Source organism: Montipora capricornis, chromosome 13 (assembly GCF_036669925.1).
Source record: "Montipora capricornis isolate CH-2021 chromosome 13, ASM3666992v2, whole genome shotgun sequence".
Classification (NCBI taxonomy): domain Eukaryota; kingdom Metazoa; phylum Cnidaria; class Anthozoa; order Scleractinia; family Acroporidae; genus Montipora; species Montipora capricornis.
In genome coordinates this window covers 12348787-12358227 of record NC_090895.1, presented here as the reverse complement: position 1 = coordinate 12358227, position 9441 = coordinate 12348787, and the positions used below count along the sequence as shown (strand labels likewise).

The following is a 9441-nucleotide window of genomic DNA, read 5'->3' as shown; positions in this document are numbered from 1 at the left end:
CTTTCCTATGCCTTAAAGAACCAGAGATATGAAAATTCAGACTAGAATCGGTTATCTCACATGGCGCGTCGCTTGTCTTTATTGACATACAGTAACATACATACAATTCGCTCGCAGATAAATTTCATTCGGTTAAGAGGTAAAACAAACCGAACATTTTCCCATTTCAAGCACTCTCTTACGTTTTATGGAACCAGACATATGAAAATTTAAAACTTCCCGTTCAGAAATCGACCATCTCATTCGTATTTTTTATCAAAACTTATAAATAAGTTTACAACAATGCTTGCAAAAACCTGTTATGTCTGGCTCGTCAAGATAGAGGTCATTTCTAAAACGAAACACTTCTTGTCTCAAGCACTTTCTTACGTCTTAAGGAATCAGAGATCGTGAAAACAACAAATTGACGCGTCGCGTGTCTTGTTGAATTAAAACATTATACCGGTAACTCAAGTTCGCTCGCAACAACAACGTGTTTTCCCATTCTAAGCACTTGCTTATGACTTGTAGAGCCAGAGATGAGAAAATTCCGAATTTTTTTTTTCATTCGTTCCGTTATTAAATTGTTCAGTGCCACCGAAAAACCCAGGAGAAAAACGCAGAAAGAAAAAAGCGTATTGGCTCTTTCTCTGTCGGCGGAGACATCCTTTTAGCGGTGTTAGTAGGAATTGCCTTCTGTTTTGTTTTTTGTTGTGCAGAGCAATGCCATAGATAACACAGTCATGCGAGTGAATAACAAAAGGAAACACGCGCATCAAATGCACGCAAATGCGCGTGTCCGCACGTGTTTTTCAACACGCGTTTACGCAAAAATTGTGCGTGCGTTTTGCGTGTGCGTTGGCCGCTTATCTCTGACCTGTACTGTGAAGGCGTCTCCTGATGAGCTCCTGGCAATGGCGAGAGCACTTGCCTCCAACTAATGCCCGTGTCCCGGGTGCGATGCCCAGACTTGTTGAATTAGTTGGTTTTGTATTCTGCTCCATGAAGCTTCTTCATAGGTTCTCCGGCCCCCCCCCAAATTTCATTTCATTTGACCTGATTTAAGTTGATCTCATTTGTCATTTCCTCCGTTAGAAGAGCACTTGTGCTCGGCTAATATGACCTTGCCACTGAAACAAAGCGATTATTATCATGGGTAGTTGAAATTTCAACAATTATTCAGCAATATGTACAAGTCTGGCCTGTTCAGTTCTAGATTCACAACTCAGTTTTTGAATTGTGAACTTTATTTGCCTTCTGAGCGCCACCTCGTCTTCCTGTCCATACACTGGTCTCCATTTATGCCACGCTGACTCTTTAAGTGGATAGCAATTGAGGAATTCCATAAAGTTCTTCAGCAAGTACGCGCCACAGTCAGTGTCGTTTGTTTGCTGGGGAATAGCTGTATACTTGCAACTTTCAAAGATTAAATGCTGCTGAGAAGAACGCTTAGCACACCATTCGTCTTCCAAATAACGCTTAACTGCTTTTGGAACTCTGTTTGCATTTGCAGAGTCTAGAACCTTCATTGACACTTTTGGAAAAAATATTCTGACGATGATCAAAATCCAGTGGTCATTTTGGCACACTGGAACGACGACAACGCCTTTTTTGAAGATGTCTATGTTCTTGGTCCAATTCCTTGTGGTTTTTGGATTAAAGTTGGTCGCTATTTTTGAGTAAAAACACGAATTAAAAACATGCAAACTGTCCATTTTGTCTTCCTCTAAGAGCGAGCAAATGGAGTGCGCCATAAAAAAGTCCACAGTGTTGTCGTCTAGCTTCTTGCCTTCGTCGAGGAGACATAAGGATCTACTGAAAATCTCGCATTTCCCGTCGGATGATCCCCACGAAAACAATTTCATAGTAGGAACAACGGAAATATCGCTCGCTCTGCATTGCTCTTTTCTGGCTTTTATGATAAGCGCTTCAAATGATAAATCGGTGTCAGGTGTGAATGTTGTTTGAGTCTCCACAAAGTGTCTTACATGATTTGCGAGCTCACTTGAAGACTCAAACTTGAGGACCACGGATGTTCCACCTTCATCAGTTAAGCCCTCTGAATTTCGCGTGTGTGAATCTGCCATATACCAAGATGAGGACATGCTGATGCAACCAACGCAGTAGTCCAAAATTCTCAGAACTATGCTAGCCGCATTTTCACCTCGGCATTTCCTGAAGGCGTCTTCCAATGTTGGGAAATCTTCATCAAGGTCAACTTTTTCCCTTATGGTCCCTGCCACAAGTATGATTCAGCATCATCACACCACTTGGTACTTCGTCAAGGGTCAATTGTTGATCACCGCTAGGATCATTTTTTAATTGACACAACTGATGAAAGTGGATCTTATCTCCTAAAAGTAAAATCTCGTCAACGTTGCTCGTTTTCCAACAGTCCACAGCAGTTAAAGTGCTGTAGAAGAGAGCTGTCAATGCAATAATAGAACACTGTTGCCCTGGATAATGAAATAAATCATGAGAGCCCTGGTGAAAAGCTCCTCGACAGATTAAGGTTGGTCACTGGTTTACTTGAGGATCTGACTGAAAGCCACTCCCGTTGAAAGGTTCTGTCTTTGAGTTCACAGACAGGACATGGACCATTTTGCGAAATTTTCTTCTGTCACATTTCTTGTTTTTGAGTTTGCACTTTGACTCCCGCCAGTAGAGTGAACCAAAGGGCGCTCCTGAACTTTGTGTAACAGACCACTTGAGTCTCTTGATTGCGATTCTGACGAGAACAAGATTGTTTTGGCTGAGGCTGCCAACGAGAGATTACCTTTTGTAGTGGTCGTTGGTTTTGTCGTTAGCGGCTTACGTTTCGGAGGTGAAGTTTGCAAGGATGATGGTTGCTTCCGTTTCCTGTTAGACAGTTGGAATAGACATCGTCGAGTTTTGGGAATCGGTGGCTTTGCCTTGTGCGATGTTGAACTGGACAATTTTTGTTTGGGAGGAACGGGTGAAGACAGACAGTTGCGGACCTTGAAAAGCGTTGTGCGAGTTCTCTTGGGCACTTGTCCCTTCTTAGCTTTTCATGCATGCGGCGTTTCGTTGTCGTTCCATTAATGTTCAGTCATTTTCTGCGCTATTATATTTTCCCAAGTAGTATCGTTGTATTCAAATCTTGGGTGATCAGATTCTGATACAATGCAACACTTTTTGTCAGTGTACTCATAAGAAAGCACGTCTTTACACATAAACGTTGTAAAGAGCTCGTCCATGGTCTCTATCCAGTGCTTGTGTGCTGTACTCTACTTCTTGGTGCTTATTGTGTTTCGCCAGCTGCATCCCTGGAAGTGAAACTTTTTTCCTGAAGAATAACACGCAGTGTTAAAATAAGGTGAAGGCTAATGAAATCTTAACATTCAGTAACTTTTTTCAGGTAAAACGCGCGAAGTTGAAATTGAAATTGTAAGTAATTTGAATCTTAAGTAAGCCTCAAGGATACTAATGAAATCTTATCGCAAGGTAATTGTATTTCGCTTGTGAAGCGTTTTTGATCATGCATATGTAATTTACGCTATATATATATATATATATATATATATCTAAACTAGCAGTAATCTCGGATTACCGAAGTGCGTTTGACAGTCGCTTTGGAAGCAAAGGAGAAGGGTAACCCTAACTCTATACCCAAGATTAGCAAATTGCGTTCTCCTAATGTCGAACGCAATTAATTGTTATCAACTAGTCTAGAAGTAATTTCGGATTATTGAAGTGTGTTCGATAGTCGCTTTAAGAGCAAAGGAGAAGTAGGGAAAGAAACAAATCTTATAGGACCGAAGTTTGAGGATACAAGCACACTTGAGATAGTTTAATGAGCGCCGAGTACTGTGACTTATGGTACAGGTTTGAAGTTAACCCCCGTCTGGTGTTGGCATCTTGATGGGAGACCATCGAGATATACGACATGTCTTTGCCTTTCGTAGACGCCATATGCATCGCAATGCCTATTTTTCATTCGAAATACTCATATTTAACGGAATCCTGAACATTCATCATCACTTTAAGAGGTGAAAATCTAGGAGTAATCATCGATTATGAAGTGCGTTCGTTGGAGAACGTATCATTTGATGAGCCGAGATGCCATGACGACGATGCCTTAATACAGATTTCTTTAAAGAACGTCTACCAAAAGTATTAATAACGGTATGTGATGCTTGTGAAAATGAAATCTGGATTTTGTTGAAATTGTCTGAAAGATTATGACTAAGAAATCTCCCTTGCCAAAAATCCGTGTTTTGGTGCAGATTGACTCATAGAAATAAATCACAAGGTGCGCGATCATGTGCATATGACGTATCAATGCATGTATGACGTAATTCAAGATGGCGCAGAAAAAGCAGACGGACGAAAAACAAAAACTTGCTAAACCTCTCTTTATGCACAAGATACCTAAGATTAGGAATTGCCTTCTCCTAATGTCAAACGCAATTATCATGAAGGACTGAGTGGAATGGAAAGAGAAATAATTTTGCAAACAGACGGAGGCACTGGGTTGGTTGAGACACCCTACCTTTTCTTGCACATTCTTTGGCATTCCTGAAGCACAGTCTCAGGAATAGGATCTTCTCAGCATACTGATGAGTTAAAATCTGGTCCATTACCAAAAAAAAAAACAAAGGACACATCTTTATTAAAGGTAATAACTGACTTGTTTGGAGTACTTTCAAGACTTGACCCCCAAAAAGTTTTCTTGCTCCTTCAAAACAACTTTACGGAGGGTAAGGCTTAGCTCAGTCAGATGCTACTTCGAATGGGGATGATGTAGCAGCTGTCGGAACATATAATGTGATTGGCTCGCTACCGTAATGACCTAGCTTGGGTTAGCTCGTGTCAGTTTGCTCGAGTGTGAATTTTTCAGGCGTTATCTTAAGATCCAGCGCTGAAGAAAAGCTGTAGTAAGTTAATGTAAAGTAAGAAACTGAAATTGGTCGCATTACATACACGAAGTTGGTTGCCCTGCTAAATATTTGTTTTTGCAGTTTGTGTGCAGCCTCGAAACCTTGGTTACTATAGTGCTGTAAGGATATGAAGTTTCGAAGAAGCATGGAGGCGTGTTCCACTGTTAAATGACCATAGTCACCAGTGCCAAGCCCTAGACCAAACAGCTCCCTCAAGCAAAATCCCCATTCTTTGCACTGTATAAAGAAATCGAACAAAACAAAGGGAAGAATCATCACGTTTCAATGACACCTACTCGAATAGTTTCATAAGCTATTAAGGTGTCCCAAACTCTTCACAATCAACCTTGTATTAAAACTGTTTGTTTACCATTTATCCTTTCTTCTTTTCCCCTAACATTTTAATTTACTTCTTAATCACAATTGTAATATTTCATTAGTACTATGTATCTTCTTCAATATTTAATTTGTAAATATTCATATGTATATTCTATTTTTCTTTTTCCAACACTGTAAATTAATGTTTGTGTGAGTTTAAATTAAAATTGATTGATTGATATTGACAAGGATAATTTTCTTGATGTTAAGGAGGCTCGAATGGGTTTTTCTGTTGCTATAGTGCTTGTGAAACGATGAAAGATACCAAAGAAGGATATTTCATAGTGTAGGAAAACTATAAATATCTTTGCAAATCTATTGTTGGGCAATACTTTAAGGGCACTTTTGACGTCATATCGGTTACCATGGCAACACGCCAGATCCACAAAAAGGTTCCTCTAAACTTCAGTTTTTGAAAATTATCTGAAAAAATAAGTCAGTGACCTACCGTTTTTATTTCTTTGTTGGAAATCTCTCTAAATTCTTTAACTTATTAGCGAGTATGACAAAAAGTTATCTAGTAGAATTTAAGATACATCGAAAAATTGTGCTAGATAAATTTCCCCGAAACTTTTTTATTTAAAAGTGCCATCGTGAATGATACGTGCATGCAAAAAATCAAGGTAGGTCACCGCGCAAAATTTCGAGATAGAGAGGAAATTTTTCCACAGGTTTTATTTCCGGTTCGCGCGATTTTACTTCCGGTGTGCTGCAAGCGGTACTTTTCATAGAAATTCGATTCATTCAGCTGACGTGTGTTTCCTAGTTATCCATGGTGTGTGTAGGTTACTCGCGCGAGCGGCTAAAAACCCTTTCGAGTCTCCTCAAGGTAAATGAAACAAACAGCAAACCTCCAAGTCAAAAATATCAATTTCTTTCTCCATGCCATCATCAAATACTTTTTGTCTCATGGTCTTCGCAATCTTACGCCACTTTTGGAAAACCTGTTAGTCAACCGTGAAGAATTGGCTTAATAACACCACTGGTAGTTCAGTTAAATTAACGAATTAAGTGCAAAGTAAATGTCAGTAGCAAAGCTGCAGCTAATTCCATCAACGTTGGTTAACCCATTTAAACAATTGAAAATCCTACTCAGTTAATAACTCTATCTCACTCAGTTTAGAATGAAAAAAGACATAAGGGCAAAAGCAGAAGGAGAAGTCCCCCCTATACCCACTAACTCAGTGGTTTTCTGCTACGCGCTCTCTTTCGTTGGTTACATTTCACACCAGTTACTACAGGGTGTGTTCACTGAAAGCATGGGTGGTTAGTAAAAATAAAATGGAGTAATCTCGTTGAAGGGAACATTTGCTACATCCGGAAAGTTGAAATCAGAGGTGCGTTTCTGTTATGTATTATTGTAAATGACAAAAGAATTTTAATCTATTTACTATAATTTGTTTCCGGTTATGATCCAATGTAATAAGAGCAAATATAACACAAATTATTTGCACAGTTCATTTCAACTATTGGTTTGCTGGACGACCAAAAATGGAATCATCAAAGTTATTGAGGTCTCGAAGGAGTTCTGATAAAAGAAAGAAGAAAGAGAAAGTTGAAAACGCGAAAAGAAGACAAAGTCGTAATGCGCGTATGGGAGAAACCAACACCTCTCGACAACAGCAAGAAGAAGCGGCCCCTGAGACCCAAGGAGTGCAATACAAATGAAAAAAAAATCCTTAATGTGACAGATTCACGATATCACAAACATGCACTCTACTTCTTCAGTAAGTGGAAGGAAGCAGAGATGGGGAACCTACATGTAGTGGACCAGAGTACCCTGAAAATGCTGGAGACTGAGATTGGTAGAGGTTGTTTTGGAACTTGCTTCTTAGCAAAGTACTGCGCACGGACAGTTGTCGTGAAACAACAGCAGAACTGCCAAGCTAGTAAACACGAGTCAAGAATGATAGCCAGACTAAGCCATCCCAACACCGTCTGTTTTATCAGTATTGTATAACGGGAAAATAGAATTGATATTGTTACCAATTTTTACCACGTCAATGGAGAACGGTTAAACCTTGACAGTATTCCCGTTGAAAATACCAGCATCGATTGGACAGACCTTTTAAGCGGCCTGTTTGACGGAGTACACCACTTGAACGACAGCGTAAAGATCCTTCATAACGACATCAAGTTAAACAACGTAGTTCTAGATGGGCCTAGCTCAGCAGAAGCAGAAGCTGTGCTGATAGACTTTGGAAAAGCTACCGATCAAAGCAGCCCTAAAACATACCAAAAGCCTGCAGATACCAAGAAATTCAAACATCTTGCCCCCGAACTTGGTCAACCAAACGGTAAACAGAGCATGAAATCCGACATACACTCGTTAGGATTCTTAATGAGAGGGTTGAAATGTAAAGTTGAATATTTCCCGTCAATCTTTGTTAAGGTTACTTCCCACCTTCGCGGGTGCCCTTCGCCAAAAACATTGTACATGCGCAAGTTTAAATAAAACCCCAACAAACTATATATCATTAGAAAGCTTAATAAATGTACTTGACGAAAAAAATACAATTTTAGCGAAGTTTTCTTTCAGGAAGTGTCACAGGCCGGTAAGGCGTGAAACAACCGAGGGTTCTTCTATTGAATTTATCGGCTATCGGATTCCAAAGTACGAGCAAAATGGCTGCACAGTCTTATTCACAAGGCATCAATGAACAAAAGTGTGTCAAGCTTTTTCGATATTCTGATTGGTTGTCTAGATATCCACATCTAAAGTTGGAGTAGCTAAAAATGTGCGAGACGTGTTGCGTAAATGGACGCCACGCGAAAAATATGTTAAACATCAAAATTTCCCGACACTTTTGTTTGTCATTATATATGGAATGTTCTGGCGAAATTTCACGACAATCCACCAAATCTGCATACCCTATAAATTCGGTCAAAGTGGATGTATTTCTCTCAAAATCATATGGGAGATTTTTGCTTGTAAAGGTTCGTAAGCAACTCGCGCCACGCCTGGAGATTATCTCGCCTGATCAAACCGCAAACCAATGGAACGACAGGACCTCCTACCGTCTGTGACAATAAATGAAGATTTCCCGGGAAAAGCATTGCATTGCAACTCGTTTGTCAGTCGAGTGGAATTCAGGACGTCGACACAATTACAATGGGCAAAGTCACTAAAGGCAAAGGCGGAAAATGTGCCGCTGAAAAACAAGAGGCGACTAGTAACGAATCGACGGACAGCTGAAGTGCTCCAGTGTTTAGGGCTGTTGGTATCGCATTTTTCTTTTTTTTCATCGCTTCCACCAGATTCCGACGAAGAATCTTGTCCACAAACTGCACTGGCGTTGACTTTGATTCTTAAGGTACTTGCTCCAAGGATTTTCGCCGGCTCCGGGTCTTCAGGAGATGCCGAGATTGTCGAAGGTTTTTGCCCAAACCAAGAGCCTTTGTCGCTTTCGGCGAGGTTCTATTTCTTTCTTCTTTGGGCCGGTTTTTTTTCTTTTCTTTACCCAAGAACTTTTTTCTGCTTTTTATTTTTCCATACGAGTTATTAGAGCTTCCACGTGGGAATTTTGTCAAGTACATGATGTAAATAAAAATATACAAATAACATGAATACGAGCGTGAGCTTTTGCCGCGAAAATTTCCCCAAGAAGTCTCGCCCGTTGACAAGATTATGACACCTTCACAGTTTATTAACTTTGTTTGAAAATACGTTTTTTCTAAATAACTCGGCCGCTTTTTGAGATTTTTAACATTTTCCTTTTGTAAACGCTAGATAAAATGACTGACCTAACTTTTGTCAAATAAAAAAAAAGCGATTTTTTCGGCCTCTGAAGGTGGGAAGTAACCTTAATATGTATCGATCGTGCCTTCGCTTGGACCCCTCACAGCAACCAACAGTTACTGATTTGTGTCAGCAGTTGAGATGATGCAAACAGACACATTCGGTAAACCATCTTCATAGTGTAACATTGCCGATTTAAAGAAAACAGTTTCAGTTACGCCACAAAATGATTGCGATAAGGACACCGTAGCTTAAAGAAGACAGCTTTAAGGGTTAAGAATTCAATTATTTATTCATAATTTTAATAATATTCGCTATCTTTATCAACATGAGGCTATTAACTTAAGAAAAATTTTAATATGTATATATTTATTAGCTTTATCGTAGTGTCCCCAATTAGCCACCGAGCTAAATACTCAAGACACTTGAATAAAGGTTTTGTTG

At 39.7% G+C, this 9441-nt stretch overlaps 1 pseudogene; it reads left to right on the top strand.

Moving 5' to 3' along the window:
* Positions 1 to 6749: 6749 nt before the first annotated feature.
* LOC138030530 (uncharacterized) lies at positions 6750 to 9142 on the top strand (annotated as a pseudogene).
* The last annotated feature ends 299 nt before the right edge of the window (positions 9143 to 9441 follow it).